General features: G+C 36.6%; 1 protein-coding gene and 1 pseudogene across 1 annotated transcript in view; both read right to left on the bottom strand.

The window, feature by feature from the left end:
- The window catches only part of WDFY3 (WD repeat and FYVE domain containing 3), a 309,424-nt gene that overhangs the window by 195,925 nt on the left and 87,583 nt on the right, over positions 1-25,916 (bottom strand). The window lies entirely within an intron of this gene.
- Positions 23,583-23,683, bottom strand: LOC112625579 (annotated as a pseudogene).

Below are 25,916 nucleotides of genomic sequence, written 5' to 3'. Positions count from 1 at the left end.
TTATACTACACTTGTAACTGATATCATACAGTATTTGTCTTTGCATGACTGGTTTATTTCACATTTAGTATAATGTTCTCAAGGTTCATCTGTGTTGCTGCAAACGACAGCACTTCCTTTTATAAGGACGAATAATATTTCATTGTGTAGGCTGCACATGCACACATACATATCTCATTTTCTTTATCATTCGACTGTCAAGGGACATTCACATTGTTTCCATATCTTGACTTTTGTGATTAGTGCTGCAACAAACATGGGAGTGCAGGCATCTCTTCAAGATACTGATTTCATTTCCTTTGGAAATACACCCAGAAATGAGATTGCTGTATCATAAAGATAATTCTATTTTTAATTTCTTGAGGAACCTCTAAACTGTTTTCCAAAGTGGCTATACCAATTGATATTCCCACCAACAGTGTACAAGAGTACCTCTTTTTCCACATTCTGGCCAACACTTTTCCACATTCTGGTCAACATTCTCGCCATTCTAACAGGTGTGAGGGAATATCTTATTGTGGTTTTGATCTGCATTTCCCTGGTGATTATTACTACTGAGCATCTTTTCACACACCTATTAGATATTTAGGTGCTTTCTCACTTTTTAATCAGGTTATTTGAGTTTTGCTATGAGTTGCATGAGTCCCTTATGTACTTAAATCATTACCTACATCAAATATCATGAGGCTCTCCCCGTTTTTACCTAGTACTTTTTGGTTTCAGGTATTATATTAAAGTCTTTAGTCTATTTTGAGTGAGTTGTTGTATGTGGTGTAAAATAAGGTCTAATTTTATTCTTCTGCATGAGGATATCCAGTTTTCCCAACACTACTTATTACAGAGACTATCTTTCACCATTCCATGTTCTCAGCACCCTTGTTGAAGATCAGCTGACTGTCAGTGCATGGATTTATTTCTCATGTCTTTATTCCATTTCATTGGTCTATATGTCTGTTTTTATGCCAGTATGACACTATTAAGATTACTGTAGCTTTGTAATATATTTTGATATCACGAAATATGATACTTTCAGTTTTTTTCTTCTTGTTCAAGACTGCTATGGCTATTTGGGTTCTTTTGTGGTTCCACAAGATTTTTTTTTTTTTCTATTTCTGTAAAGAATGCTATAGGAGGCCAGGTGCAGTGGCCGATGCCTATAATCCCAGCATTTTTGGAGGACGAGGTGGGCGGATCACCTGAGGTCAGCAATTTGAGATGAACCTGGTCAACATGGTGAAATCCCGTCTCTACTAAAAATACAAAAAACTAGCCAAGTGTGGCACACACCGGTAGTCCCAGCTACTCAGGAGGCCGAGGCAGGGAATCACTTGAGCCTGGGAGGCGGAGGTTGCAGTAAGCCAAGATGGCACCACTGCACTCCATAGCCTGGGTGAAAGAGCAAGACTCCATCACGAAAAAAAAAAAAAATGCTATTGGAATTTTTGATAAGGATTATGCTTAATCTACAGATCATTTTGGGTAGTATGAACATTGCAACAACATTAACTCTACTAATCATGAACAAAAGAAATCTTTTTATTTATCAATGTTTTCTTTAATGTCCTTCATCAACGCTTTATTGAAGTGTACAAGTCTTTCACTTCTTCGATTAAGTTTATTTCTATGAATTGCGTTTTTTCTGTTGCTATTGCAAACGGGATTGCTTCCTACCTTTAAGAGAAGCCCCCAAGATAAGAACTCACTCAAAGTACGATAGCAAAAAGGAACTTGGATGAGAATCCAGGCCTTTCAACTCCCAGTTAAGTGGCCTTCACCAGGCTTACTTATATTGAGGTATCAATTTTAAATTATAAAATCCTTGGAAACTGTGACTCTAGTTAGCATGTTTATTTATTTAGCATCAGGTAACAATCAGAATGTGAAAATAATCTTCTTTGAGTTTTCTGAAACACATAAATCTGGTTTTATTTTTCTTTTGAAACTAGTTCTCACTCTCACACCCAGGCTGGAGTGCATTGGTGCAATCACTGTGCTCACCGCAGCCTCGAACTCCTGGGCTCAAGTGATTCTCCCAACTCAGCCTCCCTAGTAGCTGGGATGACAGGCGTGCACCACCATGCCTGTCTAATTTTTGTATTTTTTATAGAGACAGGGTTTCGTTCGTCCTGTTGCCCAGGCTGGTCTGAAATTCCTGAGCTGAAGCGATCCGCCTGCCTCAGTCTCCCAAAGTGCTGGGATTACAGGCATGAGCCACCACATCTGGCCTCAACTTTCATTTTCATTTTAAAAATACACATGATCACATTATGACAAATATTATCTCACTATATATAACCAAGCTATTGCAATATGGTTATTTAATATTTTATCAGATACAAAAGGATACACACCAAACAATCAAAAGTGGCAAAGATTCTCTCCTTGACCAAACTCTAGTTAGGTTCTTCAGAACTCTCTTCTCAACCAGGCTTGGCTTTTGGCCTTCAGTGCTTATCTCTTCATTGTCCAATTAAAAATCTGCTAAGTCAGTTTAGCCAGAATCCCCATTCTAATATCTGATTGGGTGGTCACATCTCCCACCATCCTCTAGGTAATGGATGTCTGATCACCCTGGCCTGCCTTCAGCAAGAATCTTGTTAGGTCAGTTTAGCCAGAAGCTCTAATGTTTCCTCTTAGTAATTTTCTATCCACTGACTGCCCCCTGCACCCCAACACTGCTACTTAGCTATAACATGCCTACCTTTCCTCGTTCTTTTCCAAGTTGAGCCCAATCTCTCCCTTTCACTGCAAAACTCCACTGGAATGATCCCTACATCTATCATGATGGTCTTGAATAAAGTCTGATTTATTGTTCTTTTACAAATGCCAGAGACCAGGCACAATAGCTCATACCTGAAATTCCAACACTTTGGGAGGCCCAGGAAGGCAGATCCTTTAAGCTCAAGCATTTGAGACCAGTTTGGGACACATGGCAAAACCCTGCCTCTACAAAAAATACAAAAATTGGCCAGGCATGGTGCTGCATGCCTGTATTCCCAGATACTAGGGAGGCTGAGATGAGGGGATCGCTTGAGTTTGGGGACATAAAGCCTGCAGTGAGCCGTAAGCGTGCCACTGTACTCCAGCCTGGGTTACAGAGTGAGACCCTGTCTCAAAACCAAGTGCCAGAATAAATAATTTTTTTAACAGGAGCTCAGTGGGTTTACTGGTACTTCTCAATTACTCAGATAATCTCAATGATGGGGGAAAAAAATCAGATTCCTCCTTTGCTCCTAATGTACCAAGTAACACTTAAGCGTATCAGTTTTCTGAACCACGGTGGGACAGAATAGTAGGGTCTGCAGACAGGGCATCCAAGGACAATTTGTGTTGACTTCCCAAAGCTGGATCAAAAGGAAAACACCTGGGTCTGGAACTTTCAAAAGCTAAACCATAAGGAAATACCCCATTTCCCCAGGCCCGAGAAGCAAAGGATCAAAGGCTACTCTCCCTAACCCTCCCCTTTCCACCACGTCTTAGATGGAAGGGGAAAGTGCCCTGGATGGGCTGTGGGCCAAGCTCAGGCCATTCCTTCATCCGCAGAGGGCACCAATTCACCGCAGCCTTTAATTAGCCATGGACCAAATCCTTCATCCAGATAAGGAGTAGCTGATAGGACCTCAAAAGGAAGCCTTAAACCCCAGAAAACTTTGTAACCAGGCCCTTGAGCCGCTTGCTTGGGCCCACTCCCACCCTGTAGAGTGCTTTCTCGCTTAAATAAATCCCTGCTTTTGCAGCTTCATTCCTTCATTACTTGTGCTTCACTGCGTGTGCATTTTGTCTAGTTCTTTGTAGAAAACATCAAGGACCTGGACATCTCACACTTCAGGCCTGCTCTCTGGTAACCATGGCTTTGGCTACATTTAAATGTTTACATTTAAAACATAATTCAGAACAAGAAGTAACATGTCTAAAATACTCTTCGGCAGTGAAAGAGTAGAAAGAATAGGTACTTATCAAACCTTTATAAACATGCCCATATAGTAAATCAGGTAACTTCAGGAGAAAGGCTCTAAACACCCTTGAATCTTGAGTTTCTTTCATCTATAAAATCTTTCCTCATCAACTTTTCGTAAAACTTAAATAACATCATTTCTGTAATATGCTAAGCATACTAGTTACATTCAATAAATGTTGTCTTTTATTCCTTCACCTTGATCATGAAACATTTAATTTTTTATATGCATTTTTAGTTATTTAAACAAGCAAAGCAAAGGAAATACTATAAGCCCATATAGTACTGTTTTAGAGACTTGCAAAATGACACAAAAAATTAAGGAATAATTTATTTTTACTTGGATGTAGAATAAGAGGTTTACAAAGCAATAAAGAAAAGATATGCAAAATAAGGAGGACAAACCACAGAAGAATGTTTTTGCTTAATTTTAATGTTAGTAAGGGTTTTCAAAATATTTATAAAGATTATTGTGTATAAGAACTGACTTTCTAATACAAACCCTATTTGGTTTCATAAGAAAAAATAATGTTAGGACTGCCAGCAGGGGGTTATTTAAATAACAATGAGATAATTACTGCAATAAACCCAGACAGTATTTCTTAATCTAATCTCTTATGTTAATAAGAGAAAACCACTTTAAACTTGCTCACCCAAAATCATTTAAACAGTTTTCCATTACTTAAATCATAGATGGGTATAAACCAAGTAAATAGGCTAAATTTTTAAAATATATTTGTCAAGTAACTAGCTGCATTTGAGTAGCTCTGCTGAAAACTTAAAATAACTTTCCTAACTCTTTAATTATATAAGCGAAGAAACAAAACAGACTCACTACATTCAATAAATGTAATGTAAGCTCACATGGCTAAGTGAAATCTTACAGTTTCATCAGAGAATTATAAGCAATTACTGAGGTTTTTCTTTTTTCTTCTTCTTAATCTTTCTGGAAAATCCTATTTTTCCTTACACTTTGAAAAGTCAAGGCAAACTTCTTATACTTTTGAAGGATAAAGGCAAAACTCAGATGCTCCCAACAAACTGGGTATATAAACCAGCAATCTAATATGTACAGTAAAAAACAAACAAACAAAAACAAGTTTTAGATATAGTCCTGAATTTGAATTTAAAATTTCTACCTTCTGAAGCATTAAGTTTTTTGTCTGTCAAGGAGAGTCACTATCATATTTTAGCCCAGACTATGATATTACAAGATTAGTCTAGTCTATGGACCCATCATACTATATACACAGTGAGCCGCACAATTTCTCACATTTCTTTAAACATTTTTTGGTGTGCTTAATTCTTTTCACACAGAAAAACATATTCCAAAGCCAAAAGCAACTCACCTCCATTTAAGAATACTTCACTTACATATAATTTACAACAGCAACTGTTGAAATCTCCCTGCCGCCTTTCTGGAACCCTTCCTACTACAGCTCCCACTGCTATCTTGGGAGCAGAAATTGCAACCACTAATAGAAGCCCTAAAGGTAGATTTATCTTAATAGTTAAAAGGCAGTTAGGTTACTTGGTATGATTAATAAAGTCTAATTCAATTATATTATGGAATAAACTTTTGAAAGCTGATCTGAGATCACCAGCATTCTCTGAGTTTTTATACATATGATGCTAAAATTTTGTATAAAAGACATGCAAAAGGATTCTTATAACACAATACTTCTATAAAATGTGACTGCATAATACTGACAAGTTGTGCATTCTACATATGTTTGCTAACCTATAGTTCAGGTCATTTAGCTCGGTAATCACTGCCCGCTATCCTCAGTGGAAGGCACAGTACAGGGAGAGTGAGCTCAGGAATGAGATGCACTTCAGCTGACCTAAAACTAACACAGATATATCCCAGATCTTGGCATCATTAGGAATTTATTTCTGACATTTCAAATTCCAAAATCTCACTCTGAGATAATCTTTTAATCCATTCCCCTTTCTCATCACTGAATCTGCGGTCTTCACTAGAATCATTTATCCCTTGACTTCTCCCAGAGGTGAGGCCATATTTAATTCTCATCAGCATCTTCACGCCCCCTGCATTCCTGGCCTATACACCTTCTCAACATGTATTCCTACCTCCAAGAATCCAGCCACATCATTTCTTCTTTTCCAATTTTGGGTTGCTGGGTTCTACAGAGAAAATTCTATAATTCTGTAGACTGGTTATAATATAGTTATTATTTTATACTTCTTTCCATAAATAAAAACTAATAATTCCAAATAGATTAAAGATTTGCATGTAAACAAACAATAAAATATTAGCAGCAAATATAAAAAGAATACTTATACTTTAGGGTAAATCTTTAAAAGAGAAAAAAAGACAGACTTATGGCCAAAAATACCACAAAGTTAAAAGATAAGCAACAAATAGGCAAAAAATATTTGCAGTCCTTCCAGCAAAGTATTAATAATTAGGATATCCATGGAACTCAGACTCAACCACCATACAGCAAAGTAGACAGGGAATACAAATAGACTACTCCCAGTAAAAACACTACACAACATATATGAAGAGGTACTTAAAATCACTAATCCAAGAAATGCAAATAAAAACAAAGTACAATTTTTTGATCAGTAGTTTGGTAAAACTAATAGGATTTCTCTTCATAGACAGTAAGAAGTACTAAGTAAAATGGAAAATACTATACATATAAGTCAACAAGAAGTTATCCTGTAGAAATATTCACACAGATCACAAAGATGTCATACAATGTAAATTACCGCATTATGTTATTATAATCATTTTCAATAGTGAAAAAACTGGAAACAATCTAGTCCTTTAACAGATCAATAGGTAATTCATGGTACATCCATGTCATGGAATATCGATAAAAGAACATGTATTAATATGAAAAGAAAAGTTAAATAAAAAACAAAATAAGGGTTTTAGCACCAAAATGTAAAGAGCTTTGAAGTCATCTCCTGTTCTTACATAAGAAACCACCGGATAAACTTTAACTCAAAGACTTTTCTTGGGCCCATCAAAGAACTGAGGTCGCAGGGCAAACAAACCCCGGAAGTCCAGAGTCACAGCTAAAATCAGCCTACCTGGATCAGAAGTCTCTGCAGTCATGAACTGGTAGGAACACCTCAATGGTAACTGGGACAAATTGGTGGCAGGTGAAAGTGGACTAGCATGAGAGGGAGAAATGCCAGAACTACAAATTTCCAGGGTTCCAATCACAGTAGGTTTTCACGGCGAAGATCTGAGAAAGATCCCCTCCCTGGCTCTACCAGAGAAGGGGAAGAGTGAGTAATCGTTGTGAAATGCTCTCAGAGTATTCTCCATAACAAAGGCCTACACTGCAGGATGAAAGATTTTATCAGAGACTTGTCTTTCCTGGGGGAAGGGCATTTCTTCCCCTCCAGCCCCTTTAGCCTTCTGGTCTCACTTGAGGTCCAGGAAGAGGGGGCAAAGAAAGAATAAAGGAAGCAAAGCCCAGGGGAAACACTTGGAAGGTCACAGCCCAGAGTCCAGGTCCACTAAAACACTGATATTTAGTAACAAGATTATAAAACATTTTCCCTTCCTCCATACTTTCACCACACCAATAGGGCTCTTAAAAAAAAAAAAAAAAGAATCAGAAGGAAATGCTAGAAATCAAAAGCACTCTAACAGATAGAAGAATGCTTTGATAGGCTCAACAGCAGATGGATACTGCTGAGTAAAGAGTCAGTGAATTGAAGACAGGTCAACAGAAACTTCCAGAAAGAGAAGAGAGAAGGGAAAAACAGCATATTTAAAGTAATAATGACAAAGAACTTTGAGAACTTTGCAAAATTAATGACAAACACCAAACCACAGATACAGGAATCTCAGAGAATGCAAACATGATAAATACCTAAAAGACTACATGTAGGTATATTATATTCAAACTGCAGTAAATCAAACATAAAGAGAAAATCATGGAAGCATGATGAGGTAGGGGGATAACAGGGAGGGAAAACAGTATCAATAAAGGAACAAGGATAAACGTTTTAGTGGGCTTCTCATCTAAAACATACAAGCAAGAAGAGAAGGAGTAAAACAGTTTAAGCATTAGGAGAAAAGCCCACCAACCTAATATACCAAATTCCCACCCATGAAATTCCTAGGAATTCTATATCTAATGAAATTATCCTTCAAAAATGAAGAAAGAATAAAGATTTCCTCAAATAATCAAAAACTGAAAGAACTTGTTGTGAGGAGATCTTCTCTGCAAGAAACGTTAGAAGTTCTTCAGAAAGAAGAAAAATAATATGGGTCAGTAAATTATATCTATATTAATGAAAGGAAGAACACTGGATAAGGAATAAATGAAGGTAACATAACATTTTTATCCTTTTTTTTTTTTCTTTTTTCGAGACAAGATCTCACTGTTACCAGGGCTGGAGTGCAGGCACGATCCTGGCTCACTGCAGCCTCAACCTCCTGTGTTCAAGTGATCCTCCCACCTCAGCCTCCCGAGTAGTTGGGACTACAGGAGCATACCACCACAGCCAGTTAATTTTTGTATTTTCTGTAGAGATGGGTATTTGCCATGTTTTGCAGGCTGGTCTCAAATTCCTGGCTTAAATGATCTGCTCACCTCAGCCTCCCAAAGTGTGAGGATTACAGGCGTGAGCCATCATGCCTAGCTTTTAATTATTCCTAATTGATCTAAAAGATAACTGATTGTTTAAAAATAGCAATAATGTGTTGGATGATTATAGCTTATGAATAAGTAAGATAAATGAGAGCAATATCACAAGGGAGAGGAGGAAGGAGCTGGTAATGCTATTGCAAGAAACTTGCAGTATACCTCAGTGATAAAAAGTGTCATATGAAGGCAGATCAAGATAAGTAAAAAGTGAATGTTGGCATCTAGGGCAACCATTAAGTTTAATATGCTCCCAGGTGCGGTGGTTCATGCCTGAAATCCCAGCAATTTGGTAGGCCGAGGCGGGCAGATCACGAGCTCAGGAAATTGAGACTATCCTGGCCAACATGATGAAACCGCGTCTCTATTAAAAATACAAAAATTAGCCAGGCATGGTGGTGGGCGCCTGTAGTCCCAGCTACTTGGGAGGCTGAGGCAGAAGTATCACTTGAACCCTGGAGGCAGAGGTTGCAGTGAGCTGAGATCAACACTGCACTCCAGCCTGGTGACGGAGGGAGACTCAGTCTCAAAACAAACAAAGAAACAAACATTAGCTGGGTGTGGTGGTGGGCGCCTGTAATCCCAGCTACTCGGGATGCTGAGACAGGAGAATCACTTGAACCCAGGAGGCAGAGGTTACAGTGAGCCAAGATCGGGCCACTGCACTCCAGCCTAGGGAACAGAGCAAGACTCTGTCTCAAACAAACAAACAAACAAACAAAAAACAAATTTAATATGCTAAGATAGGGGATTAAAAGAAATCATATAAAATGCTCAGTTAAACCCTGAGCAAGAAAAGAGGGGAGGAAGGAACGAAGAACAAATGCAACAAATAGAACACAGTTACAAACATGACAGATATTTATCCTACTAAATCAATAATCACTATAAATGTGAGTGGTCTAAATACACCAATTAAAGGACAGAGAATGTCAGAGGGGATTAAAAACTCAAATCCCATAGACAATATAGTATCTATATGAATGTAAATTTAAATATAAATAATCAGATAGGTTAAAGGTAAACAGATGGAGAGAAATACGCCATGCTAACTCTAATCAAAAGAAAGCTGGATTCTATTGACTTACCCTTGAAATATAAAAGATTTTTTAAAAAGCAGGATGGAGTAGCTAAATTAATTTTACACAATGTAGTCTTTTGAATAAGAAAATAATATCAGGGATAAAGAGAGGCATTATATACTGACAAAAGGATCATTTCTACAAGAAGACATAACAATCCTTAATGTGTATAGGTCTAAAAGGAATATAAAAATATGTAGGGCAAAACCTGAAATGAAGGGAGAAAGAGACAAAATGATTATTAGAGTTTGAGACAGCACTCATACATTAATTGATAAATCAAGCATGCAGGAAATCAATACATATACAGTTTACCTGAACAGCACTATCATTAAACTAGATCTACAGTTGACATTGATAGGATACTTGATCCAACAACAGCAGAATACACATTCTTCTCAAATTCACGTGAAACATTCACCAAGACAGACCACATTCTGTGCTATAAACACACCTTCACAAATTTCAAAGAACAGAAATCATATAAAGTGTGCTCCCAGACCACAATGGAATTAAAAGGGAAATTTGGAAATTAAACAACACACTTCTTTTTTTTTTTCTTTTTGAGACGGAGTCTCGCGCTGTCGCCCAGGCTAGAGTGCAGTGTGCGATCTCGGCTCACTGCAAGCTCCGCCTCCCGGGTTCACGCCATTCTCCTGCCTCAGCCTCCTGAGTAGCTGGGGACTACAGGCACCCGCCACCGTGCCCGGCTAATTTTTTTTTTTTTTTTGTATTTTTAGTAGAGACAGGGTTTCACCGTGGTCTCGATCTCCTGACCTTGTGATCCGCCCGCCTCGGCCTCCCAAAGTGCTGGGATTACAGGCGTGAGCCACCGCGCCCGGCCTAAACAACACACTTCTAAATAAACATATGGTCCAAAGACTTGTCAAGAGAAACTGAAACACATTTTGAACTAAATGAAAATACAACTTATCAACATGCATAAAATGCAGCAAAAGCTGTTCTTTGAGGAAAAAAATTCCCTCAAAGCACTAAATATACACATTATAAAAGAAAGATCTGAGGATTAATAAACTACATTTCTACCTTAGGAAACTAGAAAAAGAAAAGTAGTTTAAGCTTAAAGAAAACAGAAAAAAAAATCAAAATTAGGGCAGAAATTATTGAAATTGAAAAAAGATAACAGAAAATCAATAAAACTAAATGCTTGCTCTTTGAAATGATCAGTAAACTTAGTCTAAATCTCACTAACACATGACTGGTGTCCCGTTCCTTCTTTTTTTTTTTTTTTTTGAGACAGGGTCTCATTCTGTAACCCATGCTGGAGTGCAGTGGCATGATCGGGGCTCGGTGTAGCCTCAACCTCCTGTACTTACATAATTCTCCTGTCTTGGCCTCCCTAGTACCTGGGGCTACAGGCATGCACCACCACACCTGGCTAATTTTTGTATTTTTTGTGGAGATGGAGTTTCGCCACGTTGCCCAGGATGTTCTCACACTACTGGACTCAAGCAATTCACCTGCCTCGGGCCTCACAAAATGCTGGGATTACAGGTGTGGGCCACTGCCCCGGGCCTGGTGTCCTGCTCTTAAAGCTCCTAAGTTATCTTCCGAAAAACCAAGCAGAGGCCGGGCGCGGTGGCTCATGCCTGTAAACCCAGCACTTTGGGAGGCCGAGGCAGGTGGATCACCTGAGGTCAGGAGTTCGAGACCAGCCTGGTCAACATGGTGAAACCCTGCCTCTACTAAAAATATTAAAATTAGCTGGGCGTGGCAGCACACACCTGTAATCCCAGCTACTGGGGAGGCTGAGGCAGGAGAATTGCTTGAGCCCAGGAGGCAGAGGTCTCAGTGAGCCAACATTGTGCCAATGCACTCTAGCCTGGCTAACAGAGCAAGACTCTGTCTCAAAAATAAACAAACAAACAAACAAAAACAAAACCACAAAGCAGGTATCATACCACTCTTCTGATTTAAAACCTCTGTTGATTCCTTATTGTCTAAGAATAAATTAAAATACAATTTTCAGCATCATTTACCAGTAAGCCACCTCTTTCACTCTAAATTCTGTCACACTGAAAGTATCTCCGAGACTGTTAGGCCCTTTCAGTCCTCTATGTATTATGTATACTGTTTTCTCTGCTACCGATGCCGCCCATCCTCTGCTTTTCCAAGTAGCCTAAAATTCAGCTCTAAGGTCACCTTCTCAGAGAAGTCTTCCCCAAATCTCCAGGCAGAGTTTGTTGTTCACCTTTTAGCCTACCATGAAACTTTAGTTACAAAGTCATGCATTGCTTAACGACAGGGATACGCTCTGAGAAGTGCACTGTTAGGCGATTTTGTCCTTGTGCAAACATCAGAAAGTGTACGTACACGAACCTAGATGGTACAGCCTACTACAAACCTAGACTATACGGTATAGCCTATTGCTCCTAGGTACAAACCTGTCTGACAGCATGTTGCTGTACTGAATACTATAGGCAACTGTAACACAATGGTATTTGTATATCTAAACACAGAAAATGGCCTGTAATTCCAGCACTTTGGGAATCCGAGGCGGGCAGATCATGGGGTCAGGAGTTTGAGACCAGCCTGGCCAACATGGTGAAATCCCATCTCTACTAAAAATACAAAAATTAGCCAGGCATGGTGGCACTTGCCTGTAGTCCCAGCTACTCAGGGTCTCAGGCAGGAGAACTGCTTGAACCCGGGAGGTGAAAGTTGCAGTGAGCAGAGATTGTGCCACTGCACTCCAGCCTGGGCTATCGAGCAAGACTCTACCTCAAAAAAACAAAAACAAAAACAAAAAAACCCACAAACACACACACACAGAAAACATACAATAAAAATACCGTAGAAAGATAAAAAATGGTATACCTGCAGAGGCCACTTGTTATGAATGGAGCTTGCAACACTGCAGTTGCTCTGGGTGAGACAGTGAGTAAGTGGTGAATAAATGTGAAGGCCTAGGACATCTGAATATATTGTAGACTTTATAAACACTGTACACTGAGGTTACACTAAATTTATAACAAATATTTTTCTTTCTTCAATAATAAATTAACTTCAGCTTACTGAAACTCTTTTACTTTATGAAATTTCAAACTTTCAAATTTTTAAAAAACTTTTGGACTTTTTTAGAATAACAAGTAGCTTAAAACACAAACACATTGTACAGTGGTACAAAAATATTTCTTTCTTTATATCACTCTATGAGCATTTTTATATTTCAATTTTCTTCTAACTTTTAAAACAGTTTTGTTAAAAAAGACACAAACACACACATTAGCCAAGGCTTGTACAGGGCCAAGATTATCAATATCACTGTCTTCCTCCTCCACATCTTGTCTCACTGGAAGGTCTTCAGAGACAATAACCCATATGGAGCTGTTATCTCCTATGATAACAATGTCTTCTTCTGAGTACCTCCTGAAGGACCTGCCTGAATCTGTCTTACAGTTAATTTTCTTTTTATAAGTGAGAGTACACTCTAAAATAATAATGAAAAGTATAGTAACTACATAAACCAGTAACATGGTAATTTATTATCATGTATTACATGATTTATATACATGTGTTATTACTATACATAATTGTGTGTGCTATACTTTCATACAACTGGCAGCACAGAAGGCTTGTTTACACCAGCATCACCACGAACATGTGAGTTGTGCTTTGTGCTATGGTATTACAACACTTATGACATCACTAGGTGACAAGAATTTTTCCAGCTTCATTATAGTCTCTGGGAACACCATCGTATATGTAGTCTGTTGTTGACTAACATATTATTATGCACTGCATGACTGTAGTCTGTTACAGAATATTCATCATTAAGAGAAACAGTATAACATATTAGTTACACAGGCTTCCCAATTAATTGTATCACTTACTAACTGTTTAACCTCAAGTCAGATACGTTCTGTGTGTAAGATTTCTCATCTGGAAAAAAAGAATAATTATCAGAACCTAACTCATAGTGTTATTTGTACAAAGTAGGTAATTTATTACATGGAAAGCACTTAGATTAGTATTTGGCACAAGTGCTCAGTAAGAGACAGCTATTATTACTGTTATTCTACTGTAATGTACATTTACCAGTAAATGATTATTCCCATTAGCAATAATTTTCTCAATAATGAAAACCAAATCTTATTTAAGTTTGTATCCTTAGTTCATAGTAAGTGGTTGGTGAATGATTACATGTTAAAAAAAACCCACAAAACTAATATAGAGTTACATACCTGGTAAGTGACAGCACTAGATTTTCTGTTCAGATATTCTGAGTTCTGGGTGTGTATTTTACTATTCCTCACAAAATCTTACATATTACAACATAAAAAACATGCTTAAACTTACAATTTATGGATCCTAGTCCTCATCCTAAAGAAAGCTTTTGTAGGACATCTTACATACCTCCTGATAAAAAATTACATTAATCATTAATCATTTGTTCTAAATTGAAAAGATACCAACTTGCTTAAATAAATTTCATGCTATTAAATTATCAATATCTTGCATCAAACTATAAATTCCTTGAAAGAAGGCTGTGCTCTCCAAATCCTTTAACACATAGCTAAGTATCTGGTACACAGTAGAATTGAAGGAATATATGTATGAGTGATTCTCAAAAGTACAAATTTTAAGGCTCTTTATTATCTAGTCACTGCATAGGCCTGACCTTCATGCCCCACTATTGTACTTTAAGCAGAGCAGTCTACTGCAGGCCTTCTTGCTCTGCCTGCACACACCCTGAGCCCTCTCCTGGGAGCTCTCCGCCTCTGGCGCTTCTACATCCAGATGATTATGAATCACCCTTTAAATCTCAGCTCAACTGTCCCTCTTCTAAGAATCTTTCCAGCTTTCTTTTGTTGTTGTTTTTCTCGTTTTGTTGCCCAGGCTGGAGTGCAGTTGCATGATCAGGGCTTATTTCAGCCTCCATCTCCTGGGCTCAAACCATCCTCTTACCTCAGACTCCCAGTTAATTCTTTTATTTTTTATAGAGATGAGGTCTCACTATGTTGCCCAGGCTGGTCTCCAATTCCAGGCCTCAAGTGATCCTTCTACCTCGGCTTCCCAAAGAGTTGGAATTAAAGGTGTGAGTCACTGTGCCTGGCTGAAAGCATTCCTGAATCTCCCAGTTTGATAGATGCCTCCCATTCTTGGTTCCCATAGCATCTTGTGTACATCTTTATCATAGCATTTATCACATCATGTAACTGTTGTTTTGATTGTCTTTTTCAACACCAGACAATGTAAGATTATGGAAGGCAAAGGTCATATCCTACTCAACTTTTTTTTCCTGAATACCTGACATGGTACTTGACAAATAAGAAACAGACAAAAGAAAGATTCATAAATGAGTAAATGGTGCTGAATAAGAGTTTAGAAGATAAATGATTTAGAGGCAGCTCAAGGATTAGTTAAGGTGATTTAAAATAGGCCAAAGGGGCAAATTTTTTCTTTAAATTTCTTATGTGTTTATTTTAAAACAAGAAAACTTAGAAGACAACTTTGTTTTTTATGGTTTAAAATCAATTATATAGCTAACAAAAATGACCATTTTTGTTAAGATCGTTGGGTACCCCATAGGTACTTTTTAAAACATGTTCAGTTAAAACTGATATAAATTCAGAAAATAAGAACTATTTAAGAGAAGGCAAGGGCAGAAGGAAAAAAATTACTATTAGAGAGTTGGGTTTGGGTGGTAAACAGATGATGACAAAACAAAAGGCAATAAGCCAGAATCCTCTGCTGGAAATTCATGCATCAACAACATACTGAGAACAAGGAACATCTCAAAGAGGAAAACAGCTCATTAGTATCATAACAAATTATGACTGCATGGGGCTGGAATATATGTTAAGACCTGAAAGTGATGAAAGGAAAATGACAAATGCAAAATATTGTGCAGAATTACATTGGTAAAACCTCACAAATGAAAAAAATATGAATAAAGTAATGACATCAACAAAAATAATAATGGTAAAATAGATGTTTGCTTCTTCACAGATTATACTATTGATTAATTAGGATGAGGAGTTTTATTGTGAGTTATTTTATATTCACAAAATATCAAAATTTACACATCCAAATGAATTTTGCTCTTTGAATTAGTTATGTTGGAAAGCTATGTATACATAATGATGTTGACATGGTTTGAAATGCTTTAAAAAATTCCTCTCTACAAAATGCTTTAAGAGCATTGTGTAAGCTACATCTAAAAATCAGTATCATCATATATCATGTGTTACCAAAAATGGAATTTCCCAGTGTACTCATATGCTTTAGTTTCAAAACTTCCTCAAAATATCTTCTGTTACTAAGTATTAAATCCATTTAAAAGATTGAAAATTCACCACTAATAATCAAAAGGCTGCACTGCACACTCTGTGTTTGCATCCCCAACTACAATAGCAATTGCTGAAATTTAATTCCTTAAGTGTCTACTGTATATAAGGAACTAAGGGAATGCTGACTCCAGTTTTTACTCTGCCAATAATGTGGCTATATTCATTTTTCTAAAATTTCAAACACATCGGAGTACAACTTTCCCTAAAAGTGACAAAAATGGCTGCAATGGACTAGAGACAAAACCTTTGCAAGTATAAAAAGGTATAAAAAGACTGCTCAAAATCTGGTGCGTCCCTAATTTTGAAGCTGTATCTTCTGCCCTAACCATCCCCTCATTCCATGCTCATACCACATCACCTATCTGCTGCTCCGTGGACACACCATGCAATTTCAAACCCTTGAAGCTTCTCCCAGATGGTCTTTGTTTGAAATGACAGATTTTTCTACTGCATGCAGTAGAAAATGAACTATCATAGGTAGTTCATGACTGTACTTAATCTTCAAGCAATGTGGACCACTGATTCAAAGAAATATTTATCAACTCACTCCAACCCACTTGAATTTCTCTCTGTTCCAGCCATGACTAACTCTACTTTCAGCAGCTTATATTCCCTATGTTCTTGTCACCACAGCAACTGAAGACATTACTTTGAAAAGAAAACCTTTAAAAATGTTTAGAAGAAAATGTTGGAAAATACAACCTCAGGTTAAGGAAGAAATGTCTTAAAATGAAACAAAACAAAAATTACGCATACACACACACACACAAAATCGACCTCATCAAAATTAACTTCTGTACATCAAAATTAACTTCTGTACATCAAAATTAAAAAAAGTAAACATAAGCTAGAAATTAGGAGAGAAATATTTGCAACATCCATAATGAACAAAAAAGCATTACATTCAAAATGTGTAAAGAATGCCTTCGAGTCAATGAAATGCAAACAACCCAATAGAAAAATGGACAAAAGACAAATAGGCATTTCACAGAAAAAGAAACATGAATGGCCACAAGAATATGAAAAGCTACACAACCTCATTAGTCATAAATGAAATGCAAATTAAGATAACAACAAATTAACATTTGTGTTAGGCAGAATAATGGCCCCTAAAGACGTCTCTACTACATCCTAATCTCTAGAACCTGTATCTTACATTATGTGGCCAAAAGGACATTGCAAATGTGATTACGTAAAGGGCCTTGCAATGGGGAGATTATTCTGTATTATTTGAGCAAGCCTGATATAATCACAAAGAAGGAGTCAGGAGAGAGAAGATGTGACCAGGAAGCAGAGGTTGGGAGTGATATGGCCATGAGCCAGTAATGTGGGCCATGAGCCAGTAATGTGCTGGGATTATGGGCATGAGCCACCACGCCTGGCCTCCCTTATAATTTTTGCATTAGTCTACAAATGAAATATAAATAAATAATAATTGTATTATTTCAAGTCACTAAGAACATGATGATTTGTTACAAGATCAATAGGAAATCAATATACTATTGTATATCAAAAATCAAATGTGACAATATCAAATTAGTAAAGATATGAACAAATGAGTTACAAATTTTAGGCAACAGTGTTTATGGATGGGCATTATCTGGTTGGAATTATCTAGTAAAATTGACCATATACAGATCACACGAATCAGCAATTCCACTTAGGTATATACCCTAGAGAAACTCACATATATGTAGAAGGAGATGTATAAAGTAATGTCCATAAGCAACATCGATTAAATTGTAAAAATCTGAAAATAATTAAAGTATTTGTCAATAAGGAACCATATATAAATATATTTTTGGAGACAGAGTCTTGCTCTGTTACCCAGGCTAGCGTGCAGTGGCAGGATCTTGGTTCACCGCAACCTCTGCCTCCTGGGTTCAAGCAATTCTCCTGCCTCAGCCTCTCCAGTGGCTGGGGTTACAGGCATGCACCACCATGCCCAGCTAATTTTTTCTATTTTTCTTTTTAGTACAGATGGGGTTTCTCTATGTTAGCCAGGCTGGTCTTGAACTCCTGACCTTAAGTGATCCACCCTCCCTGGCCTCCCAGTGTGCTGGGATTACAGGTGTGATCCACTGTGCCTGGCCTGATGGTAAGTCTTACTGAGCTTCAATTGTTTGTCATATATACAGTCAACTGATATTTTTCAATTTAGCCTTATTCAAGATTTGTATTTAATAGCCTTGTTCAAGATTTGTAATTTTTTACCATACATATACATCAATTGCTAAATATTACATTATATACTTTCATTTTAATCCCTCTATTTCAATCTGTGTATTATTCTCTTCATTCACAGACTGCATGGGAACATGAGAATCATTTGTGGTTATCTGAGAGCAAATAACATATCTCCCTGTGAATTATTTTCTTAAATCTAAAAAATAAGAAAAAAAAAATACTACCCTTGCTTCACCTCAAATATACCATTAAGATAAACAAATAAAGCAATACAGTTATTTCTGAAAGTACTTTGCAAGAAAGACAGCCATATCTTAGGAAAATACTCTTCTTTTCACCAAATCTTTTTCTCAGTTTGTCAAATTACATTCCTTTTATTTTGAGGGCTGAATTCAAATGTCTTTGTTTTCCAGGAAACAGCCTAATTGGCCTCTAATTAGAATATGATCTTTACAATCACAAAAAAAAAAAAAAAAAAAAAAAAAAAAAAAAAAAAAAAAAAAAAAGATTGTTAAGCTAGGTGCAGTGGCTCACGCCTGTAATCCCAACACTTTGAGAGGGTGAGGCAGGCTGATGGCTTGAGCTCAGGAATTCGAGACCAGCCTGGGAAACGTGGCAAGATCCCATCTCCACTCAAAATACAAAAAAATAGCCAGGCATGATGTACGTCTGAAGTCCCTGGTTGAGGTAAAAGGATCGCTTGAGCCCAAGGGGTGCGTGGAGGATGCAGTGAGCCGAGATTGCACCACTGTAATCCAGCCTGGGTGACAGAGCAAGACCCTGTCTCAAAAAAAAAAAAAAAATTATTAAGATCTATTTTTCTGTTTCTGTTTTAAACTATGTACATTTGTATGGTAGTATTTATACTCGAATATAAGGACATGAGAAACATTATCTCATGCAATCTTCAAAACATTGTTAGTAAGTAGTATGAATGGGACTTGAAGTCATGCCTTTTGACAGCTCTTTGCTCTCTGTAAGAATGCCTGTTACACCTGTGCCATCATCTCATATCCGCTCATCCCAAATTCACATATAATCCTCATCACCTAGAAAAACAAGCACTGAGTATCCACATCAAGGCTCTCAGTCAACAGTCAATATTCTAGTTTGGTCCCATGTGAGGCTATTCCTCGACATACCACAGGTATAATAAAAGCATGTTAGGATTTGTGGAGAGTATCTCCAAAAAGTGCACAGCTCCACTACCACTCCTTGAAGATGAATCTGATGTGAAGTCAGTAATCTGTTTCTTTATATTCAACTTTTAGTAGTTGGCAGAGCACCTGACACACTGAAGATGCTTAATGAATGGATGGATAAATGGATGGATAGAATGAGGCAGAGAGGCCGGGCGCGGTGGCTCAAGCCTGTAATCCCAGCACTTTGGGAGGCCGAGGCGGGCGGATCACGAGGTCAGGAGATCGAGACCATCCTGGCTAACACGGTGAAACCCCGTCTCTACTAAAAAATACAAAAAAAAAAAAAAAGAATGAGGCAGAGAATCTTCCTGCTGACACACCTAACTTATCTTCTCCACAAATTCTTCTATTCAAATTATTTTAAATTATATGTATATATAATCTGCTCTTTATTCACTTTTTAGGGATATACACATGAAAAAGATTAGGAAACTTATGAAATTCTTAAACATACTTTAAAATAAAAGGTGACAGTAATGTGACCATCAGGGACACAAAAATTACTTGTTATTAGATTTATACCCTTTGTTAATCAGAGTATTATTGTTTCCCTTACAATTTTTAATTTTTTTTTTTGAGACACAGTGTCACTCTGTCACCCAGGATGGTGTGCATGGCATGATCAGAGCTCACTGATCATTAGAGCTCACTGAAGCCTTGACGTCCTAGGCTCAAGTGATCCTCCCACCTCAGCCTCCTGAGTAGCTGGTACACATTTTTTTCAGTTTTTGTAGAGTTGGGGTCTCACTACCTTGCCCAGGTTGGTGACAAACTCTGGGGTAGAGTGATCCTCCCACCTCAGCCTCCCAAAGTGCTGGGATTATGGGCATGAGCCACCACGCCTGGCCTCCCTTATAATTTTTGCGTTAGTCTACAAATGAAATATAAAACTGTATTTATATTCTCATGACTGGGGGATACATTCTCACTAAAGGAGTTGAAGAGTGGAGGGGTAGATGAAAAGGAGAGCAAAAAACTACATGTCTCTGTCCTTCCACCATATCAAAACGTAAGAATGATTACTACCAATAGGCATGTCTTAATTACATCATTTCACTGCTGATCACATGTAGCCTATTTTAAAAAATGCCTTTGGGGAAGAATCAGAAGAGAAATGTTATTCTTAAATCAGTTAGCTATTTAATATATTGTGTATATCTATCTGAAACAGTGACAATATTTGAAATATGTGGCTTCTCTAATTTCTGGGGAAATAAGTAACTAAAGTGAATAATTCTGCAAAGTGTAAATCAGTTTACCACATTTTTTTTTGGTAAGTCTCATCATCTTCTTAGAAGGGATGCAATGTAATAAAATATAAAACACTACCTTGAATAAACTGGCACAAAACCCCTCTGGCAGTGAGGAACTATTTCCTAGGCTTATTTATTTTTATAACATTCTCCAATAAGACCTAACTCTCATTATTTTGAAGAACAATCTAAAAAAGTAATGCCTTTTATATCATTACTGAAGGATCAAGCATACCTAGCTGTTACTTTCATTTTACTTGTCTTCTTTTACATTTTACAATTAACACCTAAAGGAGCTGGGGAAAAAGGAAAGACTACAACTGAAATCCTCCAGTTGAAATATTTGCTAGGAGGTTTAACATTTGGAGGTTAAGTTTCTAATCTACTTATTCTATTTCCAATACCTAGGCTTTTGAATTCAGTGGCTTAAACAGAAAATACAAACTACATGAAATAAATGTTTCATATAAAGACCAAACTACCCCTAAGAAGCAGACATAACATTCTATTTAATGATTGAAATAAAATATACATGTATGTGGTGTCTCAAAATTACATGCTAAAAATTACAATTTGAGTTGAGAATTTTTTCAGGTAGGGAACAAAGAATGCAAAGATTTTGGACTCAAAAAGCTATAGATTACTTTTTAGTTTTTCTTTTTTTGTGAAATTACACAAAACAAAGCCATTCTATGGTCAAAACTGAGTCACTCCAAGACATTTAGTTGATTTGGGTTTATGCATATATTTATGTTCCTAGTAGAACATACACTAAGTCATTCAAAAATATTGAGAGCTACACCAATGTTGATTACTTAAAATATTTGGACTTGTTTTTAAAAGCAACCTATTTCCAACGTGAAACTTACTATTGATCTAGGTTTTAAAAAAAATATTCACTTGCTTTTAATTTTTGACTGATTTAAAAATTTTCATACCATTTAATATACACTTAGAGTATACATACACTTATACTCTCAGACTTTAGACAAGATAACAACTCATTTAATTTCAAATCCAGATGTCTCCTGAAAAGCAAAATCTAACATTTAAATAACGTGGGGAAAAAAGAGACCCTGAAGAAATTACATTTAATTATAATTAAAGAAATTGATCAAGAATTTATAATACATACATCTCAAGGATCATAATGGTTACTAGTTAAGAGTGTTAAGCATAATTTAAATGTACTTAGGAAACACAACAGGTAACAATGATCATGAAACTTGAAAATTAAACTATATAATTTTTAGACTTTGAAAATAATCTTCTACCAAACCATGGTAATAAAATCAGTGGCAGAATGATGTAAGAACAAACTGACCAAGGTAGGGGTGAGAAATCTCAGAGGGAGATCCATATATCTAATCAGAACCAAACATGTGATAGTTGTCACAGAAAAGGGTATATAACAATCACGTAGATGGCACTGAGAAACTAACTCACTAATTTTAGAACACAATTAAACTAGACCCCTCCCTAAAGCCACATACAGAGGTGGGCTCAAAATGGATTAAGATCCAAATATGAAAGGTAAACTATAAAGCTAATAGATGAATATACATATTCTTTGTTACTGTTGTTGTTTGTGATGAAGTCTTACTGTGTCACCCAGGCTGGAATGCAATTCCATGATCTCGGCTCACTGCAACCTCCACCTCCTGGGTTCAAGCAATTCTCCTGTCTCAGCCTCCTGAGTAGCTGGGATTACAGACGTGCACCACCATGCCTGGCTAATTTTTTGTGTGTTTTTGTAGAGATGGGGTTCCACCATGTTGGCCAGGCTGGTCTCGAACTCCTGACCTCAAGTGATTCACCCGCCTTGGCCTCCCAAAGTGCTGGGATTACAGGAGTGAGTCACCAAGCCCGGCAAATATATATATATATATATATTCATATTCATATTCTTATGAATCAAGTAAGAACTCTAAAAGGATAAATTCAAAATCACTTATCATATATAAAAATAAAATGATGAATGTAATTACTTCAAAATTAAATATTTTGACTTGGAAAGGAACACTGTAAACCAACAAAAAAAGAGAGAACACAAAAGAAGGTATTTAAAACATCTAAAACTGATAAGAATTAGAATATAGAATTTACAAATAATACCAAAAAAAAAAAAAAAAAAGAAAGAAAAAGAAAAACACAGCAATCCCACTGAAAAAAAAGGCAAAAAATATGAACAAGCAATCTGGAAGGTCATCAAACATAGAGGTATTTAAATTTAATTAGTATTCAGAGAAATGCACATTGAAAGAAAATGCCACTTTGCACGTAATAGATTAGCAACAATCAGAAAGCTGGAAAATGCTGTGCCCTTAGACATGTGGACAGAAACTACATACATGACTAGTGAGAAAATGAACTGGATCTAAAGGGTAATTTTGCATCACTTGGAATCTTGCATTCCTCTTCTATATCTACACTCTGAAGAAATTCTCTCATTGGCAGGAATTTTTTGGAAGCTATTTAAGAGGTCCATCACTGAGCAAAAGAATAGGCAAACCAAAGTTGATACACAACTATATATAGTTATTTAAAAGTATATATTTCAGATCCATTTAAGTTGGACACATCTTAGAAACATAGTGATGGGTTAAAAAAAATTAAAAAATAAGATGAAATACATTACAATGTAACTTTTGGAAATTAAAAATACATGGATAGAAAGCAAATATTTTACAAGGACACATGTTAACAAAAGACAACATTAACTACTTTAGAATAGTTGTGCCTGTCCTTCATTAAATTAATAGCTCTTTAAAGAAAATAATTACTTTGCAATACTTCTGAATTTAGCTCAACTAACCCTAAAAATCACTGTTTTATATAAAAATATATTTACATTAACAACTGAAATTAAATACTTATATACCAACCAATTCATTTCTTAAGTTAGTCTCCATTGAACCACATTTATTTATTTCCTCTTCTTCTTTTTTTTTTTCTTTAATGGAATGCTTCACAAATTTGCACGTCATCCTTGTGCAGTAGCCATGTTAATCTTCTCTGTGCTGCTAATGTGAGCACAACTGAACCATGTTTAAATCAGATACATGTACTTTTTTCTAAAGTGATTCTTAGCTATTTATCAACACAGCCATTTTGTTCCTTTTAACCCTCTGACACACACACACAAAAATCCTTAAAATAAATTTCATCTACTCAGCAAGTAACAAGAAAAATATACGTATTTGTAGGAATATTTAGAGAAGGGAGGAAGGAAAGAAGGAAGGGAGGGAGGGAGGGAACTGGTTTTTCAATAGACATTAGATATTAAATCAAATGCACAACTTTTAATAGCAAAATAAATCTGAGTTTCTTCTAGTCTTCAGACAAACCTACCCATGGTCTCCAACAACAAAAAAGTCACGCTGGGAATACCAACACGGTTCTAGTAGTGTTCAATACCCTAGATATGCCTTTAATAAAAAGACAGCAATTTCCTATTAGTATTTTGGAGTCATCACAACTTTGGCATAATCTCTCAGTCTTCCTATGAATATATGATGAAAATTATGGTAAAGAATGATCACTTTAATATTCTGAATCATGAATAATTTATAAAACATTAACCATTATGCTGAGTAGGTGCTTGGGATACAGTGGTACATATCAACAACCTGGAATATGTGGCATTTACACCATGTGCCAGGAAATGACAATTCATTTAAGATAGACATGATATCTGACCTCGTGGAGTTTAGAGGCTGGGTGGTAGCAAAGATTAGGAAGGATGATAAAGGCAAAGCATGTACTAGGGAAATACAGGAAGAGTAGAGAAAAGTACATCAGGGAAACCTAATCTAGCTTCAGGGAGGTAGGGCTGTGGGGAAGAAGAGTGTTAGGAAAGAAAGCACATTTTTAAAAGATCGTCAATTACAGAAGAAAATAAATGAATTTCACTGGCCTATCCTAAGACCATTCTAGCCAATCAGATTTTTGCAGCTCAGTTACTGCCCATTGGCTTGTAATCAGTATTTCCAAGTGGAAAACACTAGCTATTCTTTCCTTGAATCATTTTAAGTCTAAAGGGACAGCATCAGTAATTAGTAGCCCAGGCTGGAGTTAATCCCTAAGGAACTCTCATTTCCTGCCTCTATGTCAGTTTTTGTCCAGGAAATAAAGCCTTAAGATTCATAGCCAAGTACAATGCTAGGTATTTTCACAAAAATTTATTCATTTATTTCCTACCACAAAATGGTATGCCTACTTTACACATTTAAAAAAATGGAAGCTCAGAGTTTAAGCAGCTTGCCAAAAAGATCCAACAACTAGTATTAGCTAAAATTTGAATTCAAGACATGTAACTCCAAATCCAGTACTCTTTTATTAAGTGGAAGCTCTTTGTCTTTAGGAAGTAACTTTACTTATGAAAGCAATGGCAATTTTATTTTCTAGTTGTTCCTACTAAAGATAGTACTATTTGTTCTTCCTTAAAACATTTGGACAAAATGATCAAGTATTTTTGTCCCGAATAACTTAAAAAAAAAAACCCCACAAAACCCATGTTTACTTTGTGTATCTTCCACCAAGGGTGTAACCAGACTGGTGACAAGAAATATGACTCACGAGCAGCATCTTGGCAAAGAATTCTTAGTATCTCTAGATACATCTGACACACAGGGGAAATATTACATACATGAAACTACATTTTCTTTTCCTGTGAGGAGCTCCCACTATCTTTAATTCAAATCAGCCATAATCATAACACAATGCCTCAATGTTAAATACAGAATAATATTTAGAATATTAAGGAAATAATTTCTTGGCAGAATCTGCCAAAGGCAAATACAAATAAAAAATTACTGTTGAGGTAGTCATGGTGGCTCGTGCCTGTCATCCCAGCACTTTGGAAGGCCAAGATGAGAGGACTGTTTAAGCCCAGAAGTTCCAGATTATAGTAAACTATGATTGTGACTATTAGCAATTAAACACAGCAATGTATTATGTCATTTAATGAGTTCTGAGCAATTCTTTTATTAATGAGAAAATGAGATAATAACCTTAGAAAAAAACTCCAATATCACGAGTACTTAACTATTAACCTTATTCTTCTGTGAATAAAATAATATACTTCCATATTGTGACTTTTGATTTAAAAAAGACAGGTTCCATAATCTTGCATATCCACTAAAATGTAAATGCAAAATATTTCTGCCTTCGTCTACTGTTCTTACCTTCTGCTGAAGCTAAACTAAATAGTGGTGTGTTAGATCCAGCTTGTACCAGCTCATGAGAGCCGATGGCTAAGTTTTCAGAAATTTTGGACATCCAGCT

The sequence above is a fragment of the Theropithecus gelada genome, chromosome 5 (assembly GCF_003255815.1).
Source record: "Theropithecus gelada isolate Dixy chromosome 5, Tgel_1.0, whole genome shotgun sequence".
NCBI lineage: Eukaryota > Metazoa > Chordata > Mammalia > Primates > Cercopithecidae > Theropithecus > Theropithecus gelada.
The sequence above is the reverse complement of the archived record's forward strand: the minus strand, read 5'-3'. Positions and strand labels throughout refer to the sequence as shown.